The sequence below is a fragment of the Bubalus bubalis genome, chromosome 12, assembly GCF_019923935.1.
Source record: "Bubalus bubalis isolate 160015118507 breed Murrah chromosome 12, NDDB_SH_1, whole genome shotgun sequence".
Lineage (NCBI taxonomy): Eukaryota > Metazoa > Chordata > Mammalia > Artiodactyla > Bovidae > Bubalus > Bubalus bubalis.
In genome coordinates, this window is record NC_059168.1 from 29,546,245 (window position 1) to 29,573,071 (window position 26,827).

Genomic DNA, 26,827 nt, shown 5'->3' on the forward strand with positions numbered 1-26,827 from the left:
TAGGTGACGCAGGGCCTCTTTATGGGCACCGTGCCCAGGGCCTGCTGGCTTTTTAAGGACTTGTAGAAAATATCTGAAACCTGAGTTTAAAATGTATTGGTTCCAAGAGACAAAAGTTTCTAATTTGAAATCAGTAAATGTTAATTAAATGCCCAGAAAATGTCAGTTGTCACCTACAGTTTAACTCTTTGTTGTTCGTCACTAAGTCATGTCTGACTCTGTAAGACCCCATGGATTGTAGCCTGCCAGGCTCCTCTCTCCATGGAATTTTCCAGATAAGATCACTGGAGTGGGTTACCATTTTCTTCTCCAGGGTATATTCCCAACCCAGGGATAGAACCCGTGTCCCCTGCTTGGCAGGTGGGTTCTTTACCATTGAGCCACAAGACAGAACAGTAGTGGGGAGTTCCCAGGGGTTGGGACTCTTTGCTTCCAGTGCAGGGGACATGGGTTCAACCCCTAGTCAGGGCACTAAGATCCAGCATGGCAAAACAAACAAACAAAAAAGTAAGAACAATAAGGATAATTTATTTTAAAAAGCTAAAAAGTATAAAAGTCCTTTCAAATTTTCTAGAGCAAAGAGATATTTAGCATGGAGTTTGGGGGCCTTGTGATGTTCGCTATGATGTGGGAGATCCCCTAAGGCCAACTTGCCCAGGGCCTGGCCCAGGTGTGTCCTCTAATGACTGTGAGGACTTGTCATTTGGGCAAAGCCTGAGTCCCAGCCCACCTGCTGCCGTGTTTCTGAGGTTGCCTAGCTGTCCCAGTTTGATCCAGGCATCACCCAGGCCCCAACACTCTACAGCAAGTTCCTCACGAGGTCATCTAGGAACCACCTGCAGCATTTGGAACTCTTGTTTAAAATGCATCTTCCTGGGCCTCAGGACCTACTGGATCAGGTTATCTAGGCAGGGCCCCAGGAAGCTGTACTTAGAACCAGCTCCCAGGTGATTCTGATACACAGTAAGCTATATACCAGCGCTTGAGAGCGCATGCTTCCTGTTTGGCATAGAGCTGAGCTGAACTAGTGAGAAGCAGGTCTCAGGATAGGAAGCAGGACGCTGTGAGGTTCATGGCAGAGAACTGGGCCAGAGCCAGGACCCAGGGAAGATGTCTAGGACAGGAAGGGCAGCAGGTAAGCCCAACAGACTGGGGCTTGTGCCCTTTCTGGCTCCCGAATTCTCCCATCTGCCCCAAGCCAGCCTGCAGGGCTCAGGGCTTAGGCACTGGCAGAAGCTCTTTAGGGCTGGATCAAAAGAAAGGCGGGGGGTGGGGGTCGACATGCACTCATTTATTCAGTGTACATTCATCCATCTAATGTTAATGAAGCACCCACTCCGCCCTAGATGCTGGGCTAGGGCCTGGCCAGACAGCAATGAACAAAAATGGATGTTGTTACCTGCCTTGTGAGGCACACAGATCTGGCATAGCCTCTGGGCACATCTAACAGGGCTACTTGGGCCTGGCAACAGCTGCTGGGAAGTGAAGGTGGGATCATGGCCCAGGGAAGGGGGTCCCATTTTATTCCAGGTAGGAGGGGCTCAGGCCACTGCAGACTTGGAGGATTGTCAGTTGAGGGGTTCTGCATTATTACCAACCAACGAGTAAGTCAACACCTGCCTCTTTCTCCTTACCCCATCCACCTCCAGTTCCTATCCATTCTAGTTTTTAAAAATTTTAAACACCAAAAACATTTTGTACTGGGGTATAGGAGGAGAAGGGGATGGCAGAGGATGAGATGGCTGGATGGCATCACCGACTCAATGGACATGAGTTTGAGTGAACTCCGAGAGTTGGTGATGGACAGGGAGGCCTGGCGTGCTGCGATTCATGGGGTTGCAAAGAGTCGGACACGACTGAGAGACTGAACTGAACTGATAGCCGATTAAAAATGATTTGATAGTTTCAGGTGAACAGGGAAGGGACTCAGCCGTACATATACATGTATCCATTCTCCCCCAAACCCCCCTCCCATCCAGGCTGGCACATAACATTGAGCAGAGTTCCATGTGCTATACAATAGGTTTTTATTGGTTATCCATTTTAAATACAGCAACGTGTACATGACCTTCCCAAAGTCCTTAACTATTCTTTCCACCCAGCAGCCGTGAGTTCGTTTTCTAAGTCTGTGGTCTCGCTCTGTTTTGTAAGTAAGTTCATTTGTGTCATTTCTTTTTAGATTCCACATATTAGGGATGTCATATGATATTTCTCCTTCTCTGTCTGCCTTATTTCACTCAGTATGATACTCTCTAGGCCCATCCATGTTGCTGCAATCTTGTCCATTCTACTTTCAAAATATCTCTTGCACTGCCCACTTCTCTTATTCCCTCTGCCACTAGCCTAGCCCAAAGCCGTGATCATCTTCCTCCAGGGTGATGGCAGGAGCCACTGACCATTGTCGTGACAGCACCATTCTAAACCATCTCTAAAACATTATCCTAACTCCCCCCAGGGACAGGGATCCCCTGCTTATAGCCTCTCAAGTGATTTCCCAGGGCTTCCCTGGTGGCTCAAACAGTAAAGAATCTGCTTCCAATGCAGGAGACCTGGGTTCAATCCCTGGGTTGGGAAGATCCCCTGGAGGAGGGCAAGACAATCCACTCCAGTTTTCTTGCCTGGAGAATTCCCATGGACAGAGGAGCCTGGTGGGCGACAGTCCATGGGGTCCCAAAGAGTCGGACACGGCTGAACAACCAAGTACAATACAGTGACTTCCCAAGGGGCTTATTTAAAATAAAATCTCAACATGATTTACAGAACACCTGATGACTGGCCCCAGGCTTCCTCACCAACCTTACTTCAGGCAGACACCCCTGCCCCAAAGTTTGTTGGCCTGAGGACACTCACACACCTGGAATGCCTTTCCCCGCTTCCTGTCCTGTTGCCCGAATGATTGCTAGTCATCCTTTAGGCTTCTTCTTAAATATTCCTTCCACAGAGATGCCTTCCTTGGCTACTCCCTACCCTCAATACAAATGCGGTCCCCTGTCCATTTCACCTTTACTTTGTATTCATAGTATGTACATAATAATTATAAATTTCATTTTCATTTAATAACTAAATCATAAGCTCCTCCAGGCGGAAAGCTGACCTGTTTTGTCACTTTTGGCACACACAGTACCTAGCACATTGGTACTCAATAAATATTTGTTGAATGAATGAATGAATGAGCGAGCACATCCTCATGCTGTGCTTGTTCCAAAGTGTCCATCCTTGTGGCAGGAGTCATGGCAAATGCAAGGAAAGGGAAGAAATCATAGTCCCTGCGCTTTGATAGATTTGAGAAGATACTTCACGAACAAGACATTTATATTTGTTATTGACTAATGAATAATTAATGAATTACTCCAAAACTTAGCAGCTTAAAATAATAAACACGTATAATCTCACGCTGTTGCAGGGGGTCAGGTATTTTGCAACAGTGTAATCGGGTAGTTCTGGCTCTCATGAAGTTTTAGTCAACACGTTGGCCGAGGCCTTGGTTATCGAGGCCTCGGTTATCTGAAGGCTTGACTGGGACAGGAAAATCCACTTCTAAGATGGCTCGCTCACAAGCCTGCCATTAGTATTTGTTGTTGCCTAGTAACCTCAGCTCATCATCACACGAGCCTTTTCATAGGGCTGCTTGAGCATCGTCCTGACCTTGACATGGCGGCTGAATTCCTCCAGAATAGGCCATCTAAGGGATTTCCCAGGGGGCACCAGTGGTAAAGAATCTACCTTTCGCAGGAAATGTGAGACACAGGTTTGATCCCTGGGTCTGGAAGATCCCCTGGACAAGGGCATGGCAACCCACTCCAGTATTCTTGCCTGGAGAACCCCATGAACAGAGGAGCCTGGTGGACTACAGTCCAGAGGATCTCAAAGAGTAGGACACAACTGAAGTGACTTAGCAGGCATGCACAGACGGGAGAGTACAAACCAGAAGTCACACTGTCTTTTATGACCTAGCCTTGGACTTCACACTGATGTTTCTGCCACATCCTATAGGCTACAGAGTTCAACTCTACTCATGGAGGGAGAAGACTACACAGGAAGTGAGGATCACTGGGGGCCACTGTAGAGGCCGGCTACCACGTGGTCCCTGCATATAAGTGTGAATTCAGAAAAGGGAACAATCTCTGGAATCATTAGGATTGATTTGATGAATGAGGTTGATTTGCTCTGTATCCTGAAGAATAACTAGCCACTGGAGAGTCCTCCGTGAGTGGAGGGAAGGCAGGCCAAGTGGGAGCAGAGCATGAGCAAAGGCACTGAGGCAGGGAATGGACATCATTGTTAGAGAGGACAGTGGTCTGGCTGGAGCAGACTGTGTTTGGTGAGGTAGAGGTAATAAGATAAGGTAGGTGACATCAAGCGACTTAGCAGGCATGACATAAGTGGGTGACATCAAGTTAGAGTGGCTTCGGAAGGTCGATAATAAGAAACACTGTAGGCTGCCGTGACGCCTGGCTGTGCTGACGCAGAGCTTCAGGAAGCGTCATCGAGGGGCAGCATGTTGGGTGGCTTGGTCTGGGGTAAGGCTAAGGCAGATACATGAGCCGTGTCCTGGTGAGAACCAGAATTAAGATATTGGCATTAGGAGAAGGAAAGGAGGCAGACTTATTTGGGTTTTTAAAAAACATTTATTTGGCTGTGCTGGGTTGTAGCTGCAGCATGCAGGATCTTAAGCCTTTGTTGCTACATGCGAAATCTTTAGCTGGTATGTGAGATCTTTAGTTGTGGCAAGTGGGGTCTAGTTCCCTGACCAGGGGTTGAACCTGGGCCCTCTGCACTTCCACTCGACTTGCATTGGGGAGTGCCAAGTCTTAGCCACTGGACCACCAGGAACATCCCAGAGTTTTAGGTATTATTACAAAGAAAGAACCAACACTACAGAAAGCCTGGGAAATGGAGGATGAGGTCTGCACCCCAATTTGTCCTGTGCACAATGTGGGGGGCATGTTAGTACCTGCTCCACCCACCCCCCAGCACTGAGATTTACATGTGATATGATGGATGAAACTACTTCGATAGAAGCTGTAGACACTGAAGGGATTAATACTGTAGGAATGATTCACCTGGGGAGCAGTGTTTATTTTCAGTCAGAGGGAGGTAAAAGTTGGAAAAAGAATAGGGACTATTTGGGGCCATGCCTGTCCAGCAACCCATCACTCTCTCCTTTCTAACCCGATGGATCTAAAACCCAACACCTCTCTTGTCCTTTCTTTGTGCCCCATTCTTCTCCCAGTTACCCATTTGTAGTCTGGGCATGTGACTCCATGGTCCTAGGGAACCTGCAGTCTCCCCATTTTCCTTCACTCCAGTACAAACCCACAGCAGTCAGGAGACTGTGCCGGGGAAGCATTGGTAGCCACTACCAGTTACTGCAAAAGGCTGAGTGATGTGGGAGACTGGGTCTTTTGGAGCCTGAAGCAATACCCAAAGTGACCAGAGCAGAGGAGATGCTGACCCAGCCAGCAGACTCTGAATTTCAGTGTCTTAACCTCTGTGTCTATCTAATCTCTCCTGGTCTACTAAGTTCCTTGCCCACAGATAAATTTGCAGAGAAAACACAGTTGTTTTCCTCTTTGCTGTGTTTATCATATGCACAGCCCTGTGGTTACTTATACTCATCGTGTTAGAAATAATGAGGTTCTGGATTTGCATTGTCATTTCCAAGTACTTTCACAAACATCATCACGAAGGGGCATATAATGAAAAATAGAGATATCATGTATTAAGTATCCAGATTTACCCCCAGTTACTGTCACTGCATAGACTCAATCTTCTCATCTGAGAAATGGGATAGCAATAGAACCTACCTCTTCCAGCTACTGGGAGGATTGAATGAAGTTCAGCATGGTGCCTGGCAGGTAATGGTGGGAGGGCAGAAACCTCACTCTCAGAGTGCCTGCAGGCTGGTTGGGGAGACACATGGGGGAAAAAAAATGTCTGCTTTTTTTGGGCTGCCTGGGCTTTTGTTAATAAATTTCCAGCAGGACGTTTCCGCCACTTGCCTTTTTTTAGAGACATGAAGAGAGGAGAATTGAAAACATTTCCTATGTTGAAATGAAAGGCACTATTTAATCTTGTCACCATCTGCCTGCGCTCCAGGCTTGGAGCCCACAGGCCCGGCTCCCTGTTTCCTAGCGACAGGCAGGCACACCTTCTCCATTAGAGAACACCCACTGCAGGGAATGCTTCCACCCCAGGGAACTGGAAATGAGGTGCCCCAGACCAGAAGAGGGCCCAGCCTCCTGGATGTATGTCTTCGAACAGGCCACCTTGTTCTTCTCTCCCAGGGTCACACAGCAGTAGGGCCAACCCTTAATTTGCAAAGTCCTTGAGGTCGCCCTCAGCGCCCCGAGCCCCCTTCTCATCAGCAAAGCTCTCAGGCTGTTTGCATTTCCGAGGGATGCCATAACAAATTACCACAAGTTGGGGGGCTTATAACAGAAATTTACTTCCTGGCAGTTCTAGGGGTCAGAAGTCCAGAATCTGGGTCTGCTTAGGGTGAGTCCCTTCCAGGGCCTCTGTGGGAGAACTGGCTCTGTGCCCACCTAGAGGTCCCAGTGGGGTCCCCAAGCCCTGATATTTCCTGGTTTGTAGATGTACCACTCTCTGCCTCCATCCTCACAGCTTTCCCCTTTTGTCTCTGTGTCCTCTGTTCTGTTTCTTACAAGGACACTCATAATTGGATTTAGGGCCCATCCTAATTCAGGATGATCACATCTTTCTATTTTTACCTAAATTACATTGCAAAGACCCTCTTTAAAAAAAAATTTTTTTTACTTGGCTCTGCCGGGCCTTAGTCATGGCATATGGGCTCTAGTTCCCCAACCAGGGATCGAACTTGGGCCCCCTGCACTGGCTGTGAATAGTCCTACCCACCAGACCACCAGGGAAGTCCCACCCTCTTTGAAATAAGATCATTTTAGAAGATCTGAGGTCCCAGGTGGACAGATCTTTGAAAGGGCGGGGAGGGATGCAATTCAACCCACTGCAGAAACTAGCAAGTCACCTGGGCTCTTCCTGTCCAGGTGAAAAGTTTAACAAATGACTCTTAGGACAGTGTGTGGGGATGCCCCTGGATCCCACAGTCAAGTGATATGTATTTTGAAAATGGAGCTTGGGACAAGGCAACAGCTTAACCAAAGAAGACGTAGCCCCTGTGGTGATTTCTATCAGGGAGGTGCTTTCTGACAAGGTGTCTTCCTGGTGATCCTGCTTGGCACAGGGCAGCAGCCATGTCTGTGCAAACAGCAGAGAGGCACCCCAGCCTGTCCTGAGTTTCCTAAACATCTCCCTCTGATAATGAAGCTGGAACCTGATCATCTGAAATCCCCACCTTTTTGTTCTTGTCCTTTAAAAAAAAAAAAAAAACATAAGCAACAACAACAAAAAACTGTCACACGCACTTATCCTTTTTTGAAAAGATAATATAATCTCATAGTTTCGGCTTCCAAAGGAACAAAAGGATAGTCTGTGAAGATTCTCCCTCCCACTACCGTCTCCCCACCACTCACCTTTCCAGAAGTCACTGATGTTTCAGTCTCATGTATTCTCCAGAGACGCATAAATAGTCAGATTTTCTTCTTCCACTTACTGCTTAAGTGATAGCTACTGTACGAGCTTTTGTAACTTGCTGTTACAAAAAAACCTTGCAGTACATTCTGGGGATCTCTCAGTAGCAGTCATGAACAGAGCCTGCTCGTAATTCTTTAATTATGAGAAGTATGGCAGAAGTATCCACCGTGAGGAAACACTGCAGGGAAACATTCCCTATGTTTCCTGCTGCTACAAACAGCTGCTTGGAGGAACTCTCCATGGGCATCATGTCCTACATGGGTGGCAATAAGTCTCTAGGTTAAAGTGCTGGGAGTTGCTGAACTCCCCTCCCTCCATCACAAACCTTCTGGACTCGAAGGCCCTGGACTGAATGGCACAGCCTCAGAGAACCTGGCTTGGTTAAGACGGCAGGTGGAAATGCACCATGAACTAAAGCTTGGCCACCGGCTAAAGCTTTGCCACCAGGCACGACCTGTGTCAAGGTCCCTGGACTGAGGTGGTTGGACTGGAGACTGCAGGCTTGGTACCAACTCCAGTTCTGCTCAGTGTGACCTTGGCAAGTCACTCACCCTCTCTGGGTCAGTGGGTACTTTAATCCCTGTCACTCCCTCTTTCCCAGATTTTAGGCTGAGATGGGTAGATGTGCTCCAGAGCTCACTGTAAGCAGGGTCCCGACAGCAATCACATCCTGTTTATTGCTAATAATGGTGGCTATGAAATAGTGTGAACTTCATTTCACCCCTCCTGCTCCTGTGTCTTTCCAATCTTACGTCCTTGTTGTTGTTCAGTCACTAAGTCATGTCTGACTCTTTGTGACCCCAAGGTCTGCAGCACACCAGGCTTCCCTGTCCGTCACTATCTCCCAAAGTTTGCTCAAACTCACGTCCATTGAGTCAGTGATGCCATCCAACCATCTCATCCTCTGTCTCCCCCTTCTCCTCCTGCCCTCTGTCTTTTCCAGGATCAGGGTCTTTTACAATGAATAGGTCTTTTCCAAAGTATTAGAGCTTCAGCATCAGTCCTTCCAATGAATATCCAGGGTTGATTTCCTTTAGGATTGACTGGTTTGCTTTCCTTGCATTCCAAGGGACTCTCAAGGGTCTTGTTCAGCACTGACTCTCTGAAAAGAAAGATAAGGTTGAGGGAACATCTTCCTTTTTGGAATTACCTGGTCTGCTGGGGCAATGTGGGCTTCAGGCAAGCAGGTCTGGGAGGTCTGACCCAGCAGACCCCAAGAGGCAGGAAAGGTTGTGTGGGAGATCCCAAGACCAAGTGACAGACAGGTGTCTGAGAGGACTTTCTGCCAGAAGGCCTCAAATACAGATAGCTAACATTTTCCTGGTTCTTTACAAAGTGCTTTCTCATATGCTTTCTCAGTTAATATGTGATTCAGCCAGATTCTTAGTGGATTTAAGCAGAAAAAGAATCTAGTGAATATTCTGGGTGGGAGCCTACAGAATTGCCTTCAATTTGAAGTATGCTGCTCAGAAGTCCGGAGAAGGCAATGGCACCCCACTCCAGTACTCTTGCCTGGAAAATCCCATGGATGGAGGAGCCTGGTAGGCTGCAGTCCATGGGGTCGCTGAGTCGGACATGACTAAGCGACTTCACTTTCACTTTTCACTTTCATGCATTGGAGAAGGAAATGGCAACCCACTCCAGTGTTCTTGCATGGAGAATCCCAGGGACGGGGGAGCCTGCTGGGCTGCCGTCTATGGGGTCGCACAGAGTCGGACACGACTGCAGCGACTTAGCAGCAGCAGCAGCAGCTCAGAAGTCAGATGGGAGCCAGGAAAGAGGCTGTGAGACCCCATGGCCTCAAACACTAGATTTCACCCAGGCTGGACACAGGCCACCAGAGGCTGAGGTGACCTCTTAGCACAAATTGTCATCTCCATGGCTGGGACAACCTCTGTGCTGCCCTTTCAAATCACTCCAGGATGAGCGCCCCCTTCTGGCCTGGATGCCTGATGAGTGGAGCTGGGGCAGAGCCTGCACCCGACCACCATGGAGATAAAAGTGGGTGGCCTTTTCACTTTCTCCAGTGAGAAGCCAGCTGCTCCAAAAAGAGTTACAGAGGGGAATCCTCAGTCCTAAGGAGGGTGGGTCAGATGTCGGGTAGCAGAAGGGCAAGTGTTTATGACTATTTGCACAACAATCTTGGGGTCTAGGTTACTGTATGCATATCTTACTTCTTGAGGGGTACTGGGGGGTAGGACCTTTACCTGAACCAGGGCTACTGGGATCTTTGCATCAAAACCTCTGCATATCTGGCCTGACATTGCAGCTGATTGTTCACAACCAATATACCATTAGGGATGTGGTCCAGAGAGCCCTTGAAGAACCTTCCTGCCCTAGAGACTTCAGAGGGATCACAGCCCAATCATCACCTTGCTTTTGTACTTCCAACTTTCAGAACTGTGACACAGTTTTCTGTTCTTTTAAGCCGTGTTTGTGGTAAATCATTGACAGTCTTAGGAACTGAATACAGACAATTGTTTGGTTATTCTAAAAAGGTTTTTGGGCCCACCATCTATCTGGGCTCCAGGCTCATAGACCCCCTATCCCCCACCAACTTGTGATCTCCCCTTGGTTGCCTGGATCTTGCAGCCCTGTCAGTGGCCCCTCCTGGTTGGAAGGCTCAGACCCCCCCTCTTCCAGCAGAATCTCCTCACTAAGCTCCCTCCTTGGGTGGGGGCCAGACTCCCTGGGTGCCCTTCCATTCCCTCTGGGCCCCTGGGTCCCTAGGGCCCATGCTGAGAGCAACGTCCATGACTGGTGCCACTGGTGGAAAATACTGATCTTGGGGAAAGAGGCTCTTTGTGACTCTTGGGCATTGTTGTGGCTCCTATCAGCTGTGAAAAAATCAAAGCACCTGCATGCCTAGCCTAGAATTAGCCAATTCCCCCTAATTGCCTAAAGAACTCACCTGGGCAGAAAGGGTACTATCACCATAGATGACTAGGGTGTGAACTAGGCGTGTAGACAGGGAAGAATGCAGCAAAGTGTGTTTGTTAGAATTCCTTTCTGTATCCCATTGTCTCTGCAGGCCCAGCAAACATTTGTTTACCAATAACTCGCTTTTCCTTGGTTGCTTTCCTCTCCTTGGAGGTTTCAAACCACTACCCCAAACATCCTCTCTTGTCTTTAGGTGAAGATGATATTTAAGGTGAGTGTTTCAGCAAGTTACTCAGTTTTCCTTAATCTCTCCCATGAATACACATTATTAAAAATTTGCTTGATTTTCTCCTGTTAATCTAGCTCATATCAAGTTCATTCTTAGACCAGCCAGAACTTACAAGGGTAGAGGAAAATGTCTTCTTCCCCAACATTTACCTTGGGGTAAATGAAACATCAAACCTGCCTGGAAGTGATGCAGTCTAGTGAGGAAAGACAGACAGATGCTCAGCAGCAAAAGATGTCCTTACCAGATGACAGTGAGGGGATCCTCTCCAGAATCAGGATCAGCATCCTAATTCCCCAGGCGAATCACCAGGAACCCTTGGAATAGAATGTGGGGGTCCCAAAGTGCTACCAGGATGGAGCATCTCCTGGGGAGGGTGCTAGAGGGCAGAGGGCAGACCTCCCAGAGGGTGGGGAAATGGTATCTAAAGGAAGACAGACTTAGTGCCACCTCCCACCTAGGTCTCTGGGCTTTTGTGGTATAAATGGATGCAAAGAAGAAATGGACACTTTAAGAGTGGCTGGGTTTGATTTATATTGAAAAGGACAGGAAGTGGGCTGGTTGAGAGTGTGAGGAGGAGGACTGAGCCATGGTGGACACAGTCATCAAACTGTCCTCTATGCTATCATATAATCCTCCTCTGGTATCTTATTGGATGACTATAGTAAAGCTTTCTCCTGTTTTTCAGTTACTTCTGGATGCCAGACTGAGGATTCCTTCAGTGCTGACACTGACATTAAGGTGGGCACAAACCAGCTGCTCCTGGAGGTTACAGTTGAGTGGGACCTGCTTATATTGGAGATGGGGAACTGGGGAGCAAAGGCAAAGAGATGGGCAAGCACTTTGTGTTCTGGGCTGAGAAAGAGCCATTTGGGCAAAGGTGCCAGTTTGGGGGGGGTGAGGCGGGGAGGGCAGGGTGGGGCTGGCTTGCGGGCTACCTTTTGGCACCATTCAGGGCCAGGCTAGGGGTGCCTTCTTGGGTTTTAAACATGAGGAGACAGTGCATGTGGGGGCACGTGATGTCATCAGTGTTGCAGAAGGTTTTTCAGGTTTGTCGGCTCTTTCAATCCTTCTCCCTCCTTTCTTTGCCTTTTTCCACTGAGAATGAAACCGCACTTCTCCTTGGCTGGGACTCGAACCCAGACACACCTCTGGTTGGGACTTGAGCCCATGGGATGAGACTGGAACCCACTGTCTTTTAAATTAAAACGGATCACCTGATCTGAAATTGCAGAACTCATCTCAGGACTTAACGAAGCTCAAGTTCTTTGATTCTGGTGCAGAAAGAATTCAGGGAGAGGCAAAGTGACGTATTAGTATAGGACACTTGTGGGCGATACAAGAAAGGGAGTACCACCCTGAGAACTTAGTGGGCTCCAGTTTTATAATCAAAGGAAAATGTGAAGGGGGAGAAGATCACTTTCTTCTTCATTCTTTGAGTTTTTCATCGTTAACTCCTACATGTTGGGTGGGGGAGCTTTTGATCCTATATGGCTCTGTCATGATGCTATGGAGATGAATAAAAAGACAGTAATGTATACTAAAATATGATAAATAATCTCAGATTTCAGTATAATTTCATATTTTCCTTATATTTTTATTTTGAGTGCACGCAGAGAAGCATGTCCTAGGAATTGTTAACTTATTGACCTCACTGGGCAGGATGTGGGTCTCATTCCACCGTTGCTTTGAGGCATGTCTCGTGCTTCTATTCCATGAATTTGTTGCTAAGGAAGTGTGCTTTCTTGAGTGATCATTAACTTAAGGGGCGGGGAGGGCCTCCCATACTTTTTTCTCTACTTATAATCCCTTAGTGGGATTAACTATTTAATCACCTACATTGTCCCTTCATTCTGTTACTATCAAGAATACCTACTGGAAATCAGTCTTGTTGGAGGTTTGCAGGAATTACAGTGAGACCCACACCCAGCTTCTAGGAGCTCATCTCTGGCTGGAGAGACCGATAGATTAAGAAACACCCTTCAGTGTAGTCGAATGGGCACATATAAGTTGCCTGGGAGCACATAGGAGGACCCCCAAACTCAGCCTGGCTTCTCAGCACTAGAGTCACTTGAGCTGAGTCTTAAAGAATAAGTTATTATTCCAGGCAAAGAAAGGAATAGAAAATAAGTGTGATGTAGGGAATGGTCATTGTTGCGGTTGGGACTCTGAGGTATGTGTTTGTATGTTGGGAGAAAGGAGGGTAGAGGTGAGCCTAGAAATACAGAGCATGACCAGATGGAAAAGGCCTTGAGTGTCCTACAAAGGACTCTACCCTTATCTTAAAGCCCAGGTAAAGGTCACACATGGCTTCCCTGGTGGCTCAGTGGTAAGAATCCACCTGCCAATGCAGATGTGGGTTCGATCCCTGGGTTGGAAAGATCCCCTGAAGGAGGGTGTTTAAACCCACTCTGGTATTCTTGCCTGGAGAATCCCATGGACAGAGGAGTCTGGTGGGCTACAGTCCAAGGGGTCACAACGAGTCAGACACGACTGAAGCGACTGAGCAAAGCACACAACCCGAAAGTCACACATAGACCTTTTCTCTTTTGCCTCTCGCTAGCTTCCAAGCTCTGTGTCTCAAAATGATTAGCTAAGAATGCTCAAACTACTGCACAATTGCACTCATCTCACACACTAGTAAAGTAATGCTCAAAATTCTCCAAGCCAGGCTTCAGCAATACGTGAACCATGAACTTCCTGATGTTCAAGCTGGTTTTAGAAAAGGCAGAGGAAGACAGAGATCAAATTGCCAACATCCCCTGGATCATGGAAAAAGCAAGAGAGTTCCAGAAAAACATCTATTTCTGCTTTATTGACTATGCCAAAGCCTTTGACTGTGGACCACAATAAACTGTGGAAAATTCTGAAAGAGATGGGAATAGCAGACCACCTGATCTGCCTCTTGAGAAATTTGTATTCAGGTCAGGAAGCAACAGTTAGAACTGGACATGGACCAACAGACTGGTTCCAAATAGGAAAAGGAGTACGTCAAGGCTGTATATTGTCACCCTGCTTATTTAACTTATATGCAGAGTACAACATGAGAAACGCTGGACTGGAAGAAACACAAGCTGGCATCAAGATTGCCAGGAGAAATATCAATAACCTCAGATATGCAGATGACACCACCCTTATGGCAGAAAGTGAAGAGGAACTCAAAAGCCTCTTGATGAAAGTAAAAGAGGAGAGTGAAAAAGTTGGCTTAAAGCTCAACATTCAGAAAACGAAGATCATGGCATCTGGTCCCATCACTTCATGGGAAATAGATGGAGAAACAGTGGAAACAGTGTCAGACTTTATTTTTTTGGGCTTCAAAATCGCTGCAGATGGTGACTGCAGCCATGAAATTGAAAGACACTTACTCCTTGGAAGGAAAGTTATGACCAACCTAGATAGCATATTCAAAAGCAGAGACATTACTTTGCCAACAAAGGTCCGTCTAGTCAAGGCTATGGTTTTTCCTGTGGTCATGTATGGATGTGAGAGTTGGACTGTGAAGAAAGCTGAGTGCCGAAGAATTGATGCTTTTGAACTGTGGTGTTGGAGAAGACTCTTGAGAGTGCCCTGGACTGCAAAGAGATCCAACCAGTCCATTCTGAAGGAGATCAGCCCTGGGATTTCTTTGGAAGGAATGATGCTAAAGCTGAAAGTCCAGTACTTTGGCCACCTCATGCGAAGAGTTGACTCATTGGAAAAGACTCTGATGCTGGGAGGGATTGGGGGCAGGAGGAGAAGGGGACGACAGAGGATGAGATGGCTGGATGGCATCGCTGACTCGATGGACGTGAGTCTGAGTGAACTCCGGGAGTTGGTGATGGACAGGGAGGCCTGGCGTGCTGCAATTCATGGGGTCGCAAAGAGTTGGACACGACTGAGTGACTGAACTGAACTGAAGATTAGAACTGTTTGTCCCCCTGAAACTAGCTAGACACTGACAAGCATCACCTGTTCAGCTAAATGAATCTTCCCCTGGTTGTAAACACAAGCTAAGTATAAGTCACCTCGGCAATAGCTCACAGTTACAACTTGTAACACCTTACTTGTAACTCCTCCCTGTACAAGTCTAAGGCAACCATTGAGACATTCTGATCTTTACATCTGGGGGGATTCTTATCTTATTGAAATATACTAACTAAGTTAATCTCCTCAAATGTCCAGTTTCTGCCTTTGACACTATGATATGCTTGCTTTTTCCAACTTCCTGGAGGGCAGAGTGACGCGATACGGCTTTGCTAAATAATACTGTACCCAACATTTCTAAAGGACTCTACTGTCTCTGTGTACTTTCCCATGTATGATCTAATTTAATTGACACTGTTGTCCTGGAAGACAGGCAGAAATCAATGTCACCATTTAGAGATGGGGAGATTGAGATTCACAGAAACCGCATGGCATATGTGGGTCACACAACCTGTAAGTGTCAAAATTCTGCACTGGAAAATGGGATTTTTTTGTTTTTCTTTCTACCCCACTGTGCTCCTTCATCAAGTTAACAACTTTTAAAAAAACATTTGCTGATTTATTTGGGGGTATTGGGTCTTAGTTGTGGTACTTGGGATCTTTAATCTTTGTTATGGCGTGTGAGATCCAGTTTCCTGAGCAGGGATCAAACTGCCCCTTGCATTGGGAGCTCAGAGTCTTAGCCAATGGACCACCAGGAAAGTTCCTAACAACTTTTAAAAACAGTACCAATACCCCCTTCAAAAAAGAGCCTGCTCTCTACTTTTCTTTCCATTTTGAAAGCTCAGGCCTCATTTGCAGACAACCTTAAGCAGGAAATAACACAGTATATCAGGATGATGCATCAGGATAATTTCCTTGGGCTTCAGGGCAGGGTTCCTGGGACTCAGGATTCACATTCACCAGTCATCTTGAGCTTGTCCTTCCTGAAAAGGACTCTGGTTCAGATAACTGTTGCACATGCATCCTGAAGGCCACTTTTATATAAACACAGAGCCCAAAGGCCCGGCTCTCACTGTTCTTATTAACACTGCTGCTTTCAAAGAAAGAAAAGCAGCCTTTGATTAGCTTCTGCCCCAACTGAGAGAGAGGCCAGTCAAATCAAAAACCGCTTCAGCTAAGGGAGAAATGGATGTAACAGGACTGCATTCTCTCAATCCTAATTGACTTTTCAATTTCTCTTTTATTTAATAACCTTTTCTGAAATGACTGATGTCACTGTTCTGTATCCAGAGACTTTCTCACCTAACGTATCCAAGGCTTGGAGTGAAGGGCAGCTGTCCATCTATCACAAGCCATGCTGCCTCTTCCCACAAGAACTGAATTGAGCACTTCCTGGGTACCCACGGCATGCCTCAAGCCTATCTTGCTGCCAGAGAAAGCCAAGACCAGGTCCCTGCCCTTGAGGAGCTCACAGCCCTGGGGAGGAATGGGGAACTAACACACAGGAAGAAACACAAGGAAAACCAATGTCTGGGGCTCCAAAGCAATCCAGGGAAATAGCCGTGAGTGGACAGATGAAAATTCCTGCCAACCTGGAGGGAAGACAGAAGTAAACCAGAGAGTCAACTAGAAAGCTATGAGCATCAGGGAGGAGGATGGGGAATCAAGCAGGGAGCAGGGTAAGGAAAAGACTGTAATTTTAAATGGGATGCTTGAGTCAAGGTCCAAAGGAGGGGAAGGACCAAGCCCTGAAAAACATCTGGAGAAGACAATCTGGGGAAAGGGAAGGGAGCAGTCAAAGGATCTGAACATGGGCAGGCCTGGAATTTCTGAGAAACAGCAAGGTTAGAGAGTAGGTGTTTTCTTGGCCAGGGGTTGTAAGAGGGGAAGAGTCCTTTTTAAAAGGACTCACTCTGGGCAGCAGTACAGGGAAGCATCTCTGAACCTCTATTACAGTTCTCTGTGCAGTTCCAGTGTGGCTGGAAGCGTGGTATTGAGGAGGAAGTGGAGGTCACAGAGGTGAGGAGGGACAGATCACCTGGGGGTCTCAGCAGCTTTCTTCAGGGGACACCAGTGAAAGGTTGGGTACAGAGGAGAAATGTGATCAGATGTTGATTCTAAAGGGATTATTCTGTTTTAAGAACAGTGTGGACAAAGGGGTAGAAGCTGGGGGAGAAGTTAGTGCAACAGAGTTGATAAGTACATGCTTGATGTTTCCAGCTTCCAAAGTATCTGTGCATTTTGCATTCCCACCAGCAATGTATGAGAGTTCACTTGTCAACACTTGGTGTTATCAGTCTTTAACTGTAGCCTTTTGAGTGGGTATATATTAGTATCTCATTGTGATTTTAATTTTTTTCCCTAGATGACTAATGATGTTGAGCATCTTTTCATGTGTTTCATCAGTAGAGAGCTGATGGTGGTTTGGAGCAGGGTGGTGGTAGCACAGATGATGAGAAGGGTCTGAGTCTGGATATTAGAAATCTCTAGAGTGGGCATCCTTCCTGAACCCTGTGGGAGAGGGAACCACATCCAGACAAACTGGATCTCTGTCAGAATTGTTGTTCCCAATACTCCTCTTCCCCTTCTTCTAAGAGGCTAGAGCCCTGATTTTGGCCAGGCATATGGCTATCCAGAGTGTACTTCCCGCTTCCCTTGCAGCTAGTAGAAGTCATGTGATTAAGTTTTGGTCGATTCTATATGAGCAGAGGAGTTGAAGGTAGGTCCCAACACCTTCTTTAAAGGGCAGCTGGCACATATTCACCTCTTCTTTTTCTGTTTAATACTTATTAATTAACTTACTTAGCCAGCCACACCAGGTCTTATTTGTGGCATGTAGGGTCTAGTTCCCTGACCAGGAATCAAACCCAGTTCCCCAGCATTGAAAACTCAGAGTCTTAGCCACTGGACCACCAGGGAAGTCCCTCTTCACTCTTTAACATCCTCTCCCTCTAGCCCTTTCCTTTGAACATAAAAACCATTGCAGGCTCCACCTTCAAGATGATAGGTGCCAGAGCTAGAAGTCCCTGAGCCCCAGGCACCGTGGAGAGCTCTGTCAGCCCTAGACTGCCACTTTCTGATGTCTCAAATGAGAAAAAGAAGATATACTTTTAATCGGTTTCAGCCATCATTATTTTGTTTTCCCTGGTGGCGCAGATGGTAAAGAATGTGCCTGCAATGCAGGAGACCCAGGTTCAAACCTGGGGTTGGGAAGATCCTCTGGAGGAAATTGCATACTCCAGTATTCTTGCCTGGAGAATCCCATGGACAGAGGAGCCTGGCAGGCTACAGTCCACGGGGTCACAGAGTCAGATGCGACTGAATGACTAACTCCACTACACTATCATTATTTTATTGGTGGTAATGTTCTCAGTGAACTTAATCTAAACCCATTTGACAGGCAACCAACAGCATCTGCTGTCAAACAGCTTCTTGGAGGAAGGGATACATACAATTATTAAGAGCTTCCAGATGAATAGGGCTTAGGGAATCAGAGACCAAAACGGTGAGAACTCTAGTCTAAGGCAGGATAGTGAGCCTGGCTTGAGGGTGAGACTACAGAGGGAGTGAGTGCAGAAGGCTCAGATCACCCCAGGGCTGGTGCTTTTAAGCCCAGAGAATCCACACTGTGTTTAATGGCCCCTGGAGAAAGGTTACCCCCTTCTCCCAGGGTCCCCTCCCATGTTTAACTTAAATGTATCACGTTGCGGTTTAAACCCTCTTCCCCGATAGTGAAGCATTTTGGGATGGACACGTACACAATGCTATATCTAAAATGGATAACCGACAAGGTCCGACTGTAGAGCACAGGGAACTCTGCTCAAAGTTATGTGGCAGCCTGGATGAGAAGGGAACTTGGGGGAGAATGGATACATGTATATGTATGGCTGAGTCCCTTCACTATGCACCTGGAACTATCACATTGTTAATCAGGCATACAAAATATAAAGTTTTTAAAATTAATTTTTAAAAAATGAGACAATGCAATGAAATAAAGCCTCTTCCCTTATTCACAGGGAATAATCCTGGTTTCAGCGTTGGAAAGCTGAGCCTCTATGTACCCTTAGATGTGATTAAATGCCACTCCGTCTCTCCACACAGCCAGCCAAGCAAGCAGAGCTGAGTCCTAACCTTCCTCGGTCCCAACCATCTGTTTCTCTAAATATGTTACTTTCATCCCCAAAGACCAACTCTCAGACCAGACGGAGTGAGCTGGCCAGGGCAGGAAGCCCATCTCCTCCCTCAGCATCCGCCCAGGCCTGGCCTCCCGGGCTCTCACTCGTAGAATAGCTCCATCCTTCTCTGAGTCACCTCCCAGACACTCACCCTTTTAGTCTGCGCCAAAGGAGCCAAGCCCCAAGCATGATACCCCTGGCAGCTCAGCTGGGCTGGGTGTGTGGCAGAGCTGCCTGGAGGGGCCCTCTGCCTTCCAGAAGCCATCCTGATGTCAATCATCTGAGATGCAGGACGACCCGCCATTGGAACACCCAGGCCCAGAGCCCAGAGAACATCGTTGATTACTGAGACGCCTAGGCTCCCGAGGCCAGCTGCTGAGGATTTTCTACACCCAGACGTTCAAAACAAAAAAGCATTCTTATTTTCACGTGGATTCCATCATGGCACTGTGCAGGTATGGCACTGGGAAAAGAGAGAGCTTTTTGGTCAGGGTCATTTGAGGAGCCTTGGACCCTGGCCAAGGGGCCCGAGTGCTGGTTCTGTTCACTGTGGAGACAGAGGGAGGCAGGCTGAGAGGGAAGGAGGAAGGGGAGACGAGGCACTGCCCTCCGCCCTGGGTCTGCAGGTTGCTGCGATGAACGCAGTGCCTTTCCTCCACCAAGGATGCCTCAAGAAGGCAAATTGGATTTTTTTCTAAAAATCAAATTTTGATTACCCATAAGTCAGCCTAGCCTCCTGTCCAAGCTTCTGGAGAGTATGAGATGAACAAGAGTGTTACACAGATGATGTAATTCCAGCTGAAAATGAAGAAACTAGGGCTTTAGTTAGCCTTACAGCCTCATCTCAGAGACTTTTAAGCTTTGGTTCTGGCTTTTTGTGCTCTTGTCCATAGCCCAGTAACACCCTCAGCCCCCGTTCTCACACTGACTCTTGCCTAGGGCCCAGCTTAAGAACCATCATCAAGTCTAAGAAATGCCTCTTGGACTGCAGCTCCTTGAGCAGGTGTTTCAGGCCCTCAGTCGGGGTGTCCTAAGGCCCCCCAACCATCTGCAGTGCTTCAGGGCATTGCATTGCTAGAAATTCCAGCCAAGTTCTTCATATGAAGAACATCATGGGAAATGTAGGTGTATATGCAGTGGAGGGTGAGAGGAGGAACCTGGGCTTCGTGAGGAAGCTAATTTTATGACTAATTAAATCTGAGAAGATGTGGAAAATCCTAGCACTGATTTACAACACTCCTCACAATAGTCTTCACACCTTCAGTCTCCCCAAAGGGTTGTTTTCTTAGGAAGAGGAGCAAAGCGGGCATCTCAAGGTTTTCTCCTTTGGTGAGAGGGACTAACGGTGCTTGGGTGTCCAGTCTCTGTCCCTCTCTCTTACTTTGTGACCTTGGGCAATAATGCGTTAACCTCTCGGAGCCTCATTTCCTTACCTGAAAAATAGCACTGTTATGAAAATCACACAGAAAATTCACACCGAGCATTTAATGTCTCTGACATATAGTAAGCACTCAGGCTAGGGTAGTAACCATTACTGCGTTGTTCATTATATGTGATGTTCTTTGCCTTTTCAACCACCCCCCCCACCACCAAACTTCATCTTCTCCTAAAAAGAGGCTGACCTGTGACTCCTGGGTCTGGCCAGGACCTTTATCAGTGTGGAGACAGCACCTTTCCCACTGAAGTGCGGGCTCCTGGATGACTGGGGGTTGCCCTCGTCTTCCTCTGGGCCACCCATCCCCATTCCTACCACGCCAGGCGCCGTGCCAGTCTCAGCTTGATCATGAAAGATCCTGAAGATGTCACTGTTGGAGAAGAAAGAAAAATGTTCCCTCTACCCATCTGAGTTCTTGGTTGAGACTCTTAAAAGAAAAGACAGATTAACCAGAGAGAAACAAACAGAAGTGTATGAACATGTATACCTCATGAATACATGGAGATACCCAGGCCCCGCAAGGTGGCTTTGAATTCAATATTAAATACCATCTTAATAGGGAAATCGGGGCTTCCCTGATAGCTCAGTCGGTAAAGAATCAATCTGCAATGCAGGAGACCCCGACTTGATTCCTGGGTTGGGAAGATCCGCTGGAGAAGGGATGGGCTACCCACTCCAGTATTCTTGGGCTTCCCTTGTGGCTCAGCTGGTAAAGAACTGCCTCCAATGCAGAAGACCTGGGTTCATTCCCTGGGTTGGGAAGACCCCCTGCAGAAGGGAAAGTCTGCCCACTCCAGTATTCTGGCCTAGAGAATTCAATGGACTATATAGTCCATGGGGTCGAAAAGAGTCAGAAATGACTGAGCAACTTTCACTTTCACTTTTTAATAGGGAAAGGGACGAGGCATTGTACCTCTACTTATTAGGGTAGAATCAATTTTAGAAAAAATGAATGGGCCCTCAGAAGAATAAATGGTAGGTATGATAGTTTGTGGAGAAGGCAATGGCACCCCACTCCAGTACTCTTGCCTGGAAAATCCCATGGACGGAGGAGCCTGGTAGGCTGCAGTCCATGCTAAGGGTCGGACACGACTGAGCGACTTCACTTTCACTTTTCACTTTCTTGCATTGGAGAAGGAAATGGCAACCCACTCCAGTGTTCTTGCCTGGAGAATCCCAGGGATGGCGGAGCCTGGTGGGCTGCCGTCTATGGGGTCGCACAGAGTCGGACATGACTGAAGTGACTTAGCAGCAGCAGCATGATAGTTTGTGAGGGCTTTCCAGGTGGCTCAGTAGGTAAAGAATCCACCTGCAATGCAGAAAATTGCCTGCAATGCAGAAGACCTGAGTTTGATCCCTGGGTCGGGAAGATGCCCTGGAGAAGGAAATGGCTGCCTGGGAAATCCCATGGACGGAGAAGCCTGGCGGATACAGTCCATGGGGTCACAAAAAGACGGGCATGACTGAGAGACTAAATCACTACCGCCACATGATAGTTTGTGATGAAGTTCGTCTGTGTGTGTTGTTAACGTCTAGTTTCCTCTCCTATGATGCTTGATGAAATTCCTTGGGAGGGGATTTGTGACAATTGAGTTCCTTCCGGAGGATCTATATTTATGTAGATAAGGGGAGTTCAGAGAAAGCTTCTCCCTGCCTTTTCTGGTTTTCAAGTGCCTATAGTTCGCAATAATCATTATAACAACTTCATTGCAGGAGCCTCTTGGGAAGCAAAGAATCAAGAATCTGACCCCTTTCACTTTAAGAATGAATTTTCTTTAACAAGATCTGTGGCCTGGGGCACCCTGCCTGAGATGAGAAGATAACCCAGGAGAGCCCAGGGAACTCCCTGGAAGGGAACCGGGAGGCTGGGCCACAAACGCAGCCACAACACCAGCATGGAGGGGACCAGTTCTGGGCATTATGTGACCCAGAGGCTGCAGACGTCTCCCAGCACACCAGCCCCACTGGCTGTGTGTGCTAGCGTGACCATGCTACACACTGCCATCCGTTCATTCAGGCATGTTTACTGCACTGTTCTGTTACTGCTAGGCTCTGACCTAGCTGTGGGAAACAGCGATGAAAAATAAATAAATACCCGATCTTATGGGAGCTTGTTCATTAGGGGTCCCTGTGTGATCCTCTGTCTTAGCAATAAGCTGCTCTTTCCTCTGGTACAGGGAGGGCAACTCGCATGAGGGTCTTATGAGCTGCTTCAGGAGAGAAGGGTGGGGGAAGGTCAGAGTGGACGTCCTGCTTCTGCCCTTTTCTCAGATTCCTTCAGCTTAACATATTCCATGTACCAACATGCTGTATTTGGGGGTAGCCTGTTCTGAACCCTGCCAGTACTTAGGAGAAATTTGAGTACAGCAATCACATAATCTAACTTTTGTTTTATTTAAAATTTTAATTAAAAATTGTATGTAGATTTCAAAGTACTTCAAAAGTAGTCATTGAAAATGAAAATAGTCAAATGAACTCTCATAGATATTAGTACTTGTTACAGCAGCACCCCACTTATCTGGACCAAAGCTGGGGCTGCCGTTACAGTATACCACAGACTGGGCAGCTCAAATGACAGAAATGCATTTTCTTACAGTTCTGGAGGCTGCAAGTCCCAGATCCAGGTGCCAGCCAATTCTGTTTCTGGCGTGAGCTCTCTTCCTTGCTTACAGACAGCTGCCTTCTTGCTTAGCCTCGCATAGCCTTCCCATAGTATGTGTCTGAGGAGAGAGCTCTTCTTCCTCTTTTTTTTAAAACCATCAGTTATATCAGATTAGGGCCCCACCCTCATTTAATTACCTCCTAAAGATCCTTTCTCCAAGTATAGTCCTGTTGGGGGTTAGGGCTTCAGGGTATAAATTTTAGGGAGGCTGTAATTCAGTCTATAGCATAGGGAATCTGGAATAAACTTTTCAGGGGCTGTTGGAGGTGACACGGGTGCCAGGAACCTAGAAAGGCCCCTTTCTGGTTCTCTTCCCACAACCCTTCATTCCCATTCATTAACTTAGTATTTGTAGAGTAGATTCCAGGCACTTGCCTTGTTTGCATTGCTCTGTTTGGCTCAGGAAATTGCCTAGAAACATACACACAGGGACCTAGGAGAAGTCTTGAGAAATGAGGTGGTCTCATTCTGCAGAATCTGGACTGTGAGGCTCAGGGCTCTGGGAGGTCCCATTCCACCAGCCTTAGCCCTGTGTGGGTCAACCCCAAAAGTACTAGAGGCACTCACAGGCACATCATTTGCTACCAGAGATGCTGCCTGTGTTGGGAGAGAAGAGCAAGTGCTGGAGTAACAGCTTTTATTTCTTGAACAAAGAGTTAAGTGACGGAGTCCAGAGAGTGGGAGGGGCTTCCAGCTCAGTGATGAAACACTAGGATTTTGGAGACAGGTTTTTAATTCAAAATGTGTCATGGGATTCAATATCAAAGTAAAACCATAGAACTTGGATCTAGGGCCAGGCAAAGAGTTCTTAGACATAATACTAAAAGCATGATCCATAAAGGAAAAATTGATAAATTGGACCTCATTAAAATTTAAAAGTTCTTCTCTGTGAAAAACTTGTTTAGCAGAAAAACCTGTTAAAAAGACAAGTTACAAAGAGGAAATATGTCGCATGTCCAACAAAGGGCTAGTATCTAGAATATATTAAAATAACTCCTGAAACTCAGTTATAAAAAAAGAAAAACACACAATCCAACTAGAAAATGAGCCATGGGACTTCCCCGGGGGTCCAGCAGGTAAGACTCTGAGCTCCCACTGCCAGGGCACTGGTTCAATCCCTGGTCAGGGAACTAGATCTCACATGCTGCAGTGAAGATTCAGAGTAGCCAAAATAAATAAATAAAAATTTAAATTAAAAAGAAAATGAGCAAAAATATAGAGACATTTCACCAAATAGAACAGACAGATGGTAAATAAGTACATGAAAAGAAGTTCAACAGAATTAGTTCTTAGGGAAATGCAAACTAAGACCACAATGAAACAGCACTGCTCACCCCTCTGAATGGCTAGAATAAAAAATAGTGATAACACCAAATGCTACCAAGAAAGAGGCGAAAGCCAAGAACTGATGCAACATCGCTGGTGGGAATGCAAGATGGCGCCAGCACTCTGGGAAAACAGTTTGGCAGTTTCTTACAGAATTAAATATGCAACTACCGTTCAAGACAGTGTTTGTATTTTACTTCAAAGAAATGAAAACTTTTATTCATGCGGCTGCTGCTAAGTCGCTTCAGTCGTGTCCGACTCTGTGCAACCCCATAGACGGCAGCCCACCGGGCTCCACCATCCCTGGGATTCTCCAGGCAAGAACACTGGAGTGGGTTGCCATTTCCTCCTCCAATGCATGAAAGTGAAAAGTGCAAGTGAAGTCGCTCAGTCGTGTCTGACTCTTAGCGACCCCATGGACTGCAGCCTACCAGGCTCCTCCGTCCATGGGATTTTCCAGGCAAGAGTACTGGAGTGGGGTGCCATTGCCTTCTCCAATATTCATGCTAAAACATGTACAAACTTTTATAGCAAGTTTATTTGTAGTAGCCAAAAGCAACTCAGATAACCTTTAAGATGTGAATGGTTAAACAACCTGGTATATCCATCAGTTCAGTTCAGTTGTCACTCAGTTGTGTCTGACTCTGCGACCCCATGAACCACAGCACACCAGGCCTCCCTGTCCATCACCAACTCCTGGCTGCTGCTGCTGCTGCTAAGTCGCTTCAGTCGTGTCCAATTCTGTGCGACCCCAGAGACGGCAGTGCAGCAGGCTCCCCCATCCCTGGGATTCTCCAGGCAAGAACACTGCAGTGGGTTGCCATTTCCTTCTCCAATGCAGGAAAGTGAAAAGTGAAAGTGAAGTCGCTCAGTCGTGTCCGACTCCTAGCGACCCCATGGATTGCAGCCTACTAGGCTCCTCTGTCCATGGGATTTTCCAGGCAAGAGTACTGGAGTGGGGTGCCATTGCCTTCTCCAACCAACTCCTGGAGTTCACCCAAACTCATGTCCAGTGAGTCGGTCATGCCATCCAACCATTTCATCCTCTGTCATCCCCTTCTCCTCCCGCCCTCAATCTTTCTCAGCATCAGGGTCTTTCCAACAAGTCAGTTCTTCACATCAGGTGGCCAAAATATTGGAGTTTCAGCTTCAACATCAGCCCTTCCAATGAACACCCAGGACTGATCTCCTTTAGGACCATGGACTAATACTCTGTGATAAAAGGAAGAGGCTATTAAGACACCCAACAACTTGGACAAATCTCCAGGGAATGATGCTCATTGAAAAATGCCTATCCCTAAACGCTATACACTATAATACTTCAGATGACATTCAAAATGACAAAGTGATATAGACAGAGATTATTGGTTACCAGGAGACAAGGGTGTGGATCGGTGTGGGTGTGGCTATGGAAGGGCAACAAGTAAGATATTTGTAGTGATGGATAGAAATATTCTGCGTCTTTTTCAGGCACGTGGGCTCTCTAGTTGTGGCGAGCAGGCTAGGTTGCTCCGTGGCATGTGGAATCTTAATTCCCTGACCAGGAATTGAACCAGCATCCCCTGCATTACAAGGTGAATTTTAAACCACTGGACCACCAGGGAAGTCCCTATTCTGCTTCTTGACTGTATCAGTATCCTGGTTGTGATATTGTACCATAGCTTGGCAAAATTTTACCACTGGAGGAAACTGGGATAAAGTACACATGGATATCCCATGGGATCGCTCCATATTATTTATGAGTATGCATAAAACTATTTAAAAATAAGACATTTTTTAAATTTTTCAAAAAATTATTTTAGAAAAAAAAATTTTTTTTTTTACTACACCACATTGCATGCAGGATCTTTGTTCCCTGACTAGAGATCGAACCTGCACCCCCCTGCGGTGGAAATGCAGAGTCTTAACCACTGGACTGCCTGGGAAGCCCCTAAAAAATTATTTTTAGAAAATTACAGCCTCTCCTTTGTGTAGGGTCATCAAAGCCACCTAGGAACTGTTCTGAGAAGTTGCTTCACTGACTTCCTTTGTTATGTATATATGAAGCTTCTGAGCCTCTCTGGCACTCTTTTTTTTTTTTTTTTTTCTGGTGCTCTTGATTGGCTCTTCTCAACTTTTATATGCAGAGAAATGGGAGATAACTTGCATAAGGAATTCCAAGGTAGTTTTGGTAGGGAAGGTGGTAGTTGCTGCTGCTAAGTCACTTCAGTCGTGTCTGACTCTGTGCGACCCCATAGACGGCAGCCCACCAGGCTCCCCTGTCCCTGGGATTCTCCAGGCAAGAACACTGGAGCAGGTTGCCATTTCCTTCTCCAATGCAAGAAAGTGAAAAGTGAAAGTGAAGTCGCTCAGTCATGTCCGACCCTCAGCGACCCCATTAACTGCAGCCTTCCAGGCTCCTCCATCCATGGGATTTTCCAAGCAAGAGTACTGGAGTGGGGTGCCATTGCCTTCTCCGAAGGAAGGTGGTAGTAACCTAAGCCCTACTGTCTGTTGTGACTGTAGACCAAAATCTACAGACTGCAGAGAACTCCACGGCCTCTGAGGTTCACCAGGACCCAGAGAGACTGAGGCTGGAAGGCCCT

The 26,827-nt window shown here is 46.9% G+C and overlaps 1 long non-coding RNA gene across 1 annotated transcript; it reads left to right on the forward strand.

Moving 5' to 3' along the window:
* The first annotated feature begins 481 nt into the window (after positions 1-481).
* Positions 482-22,670, forward strand: LOC123328469. Its single transcript, XR_006543308.2, has 5 exons — positions 482-1,135; positions 10,604-10,723; positions 11,427-11,479; positions 18,661-19,274; positions 21,968-22,670. It is a non-coding gene; the product is annotated as an uncharacterized LOC123328469 (long non-coding RNA).
* Positions 22,671-26,827: the final 4,157 nt, after the last annotated feature.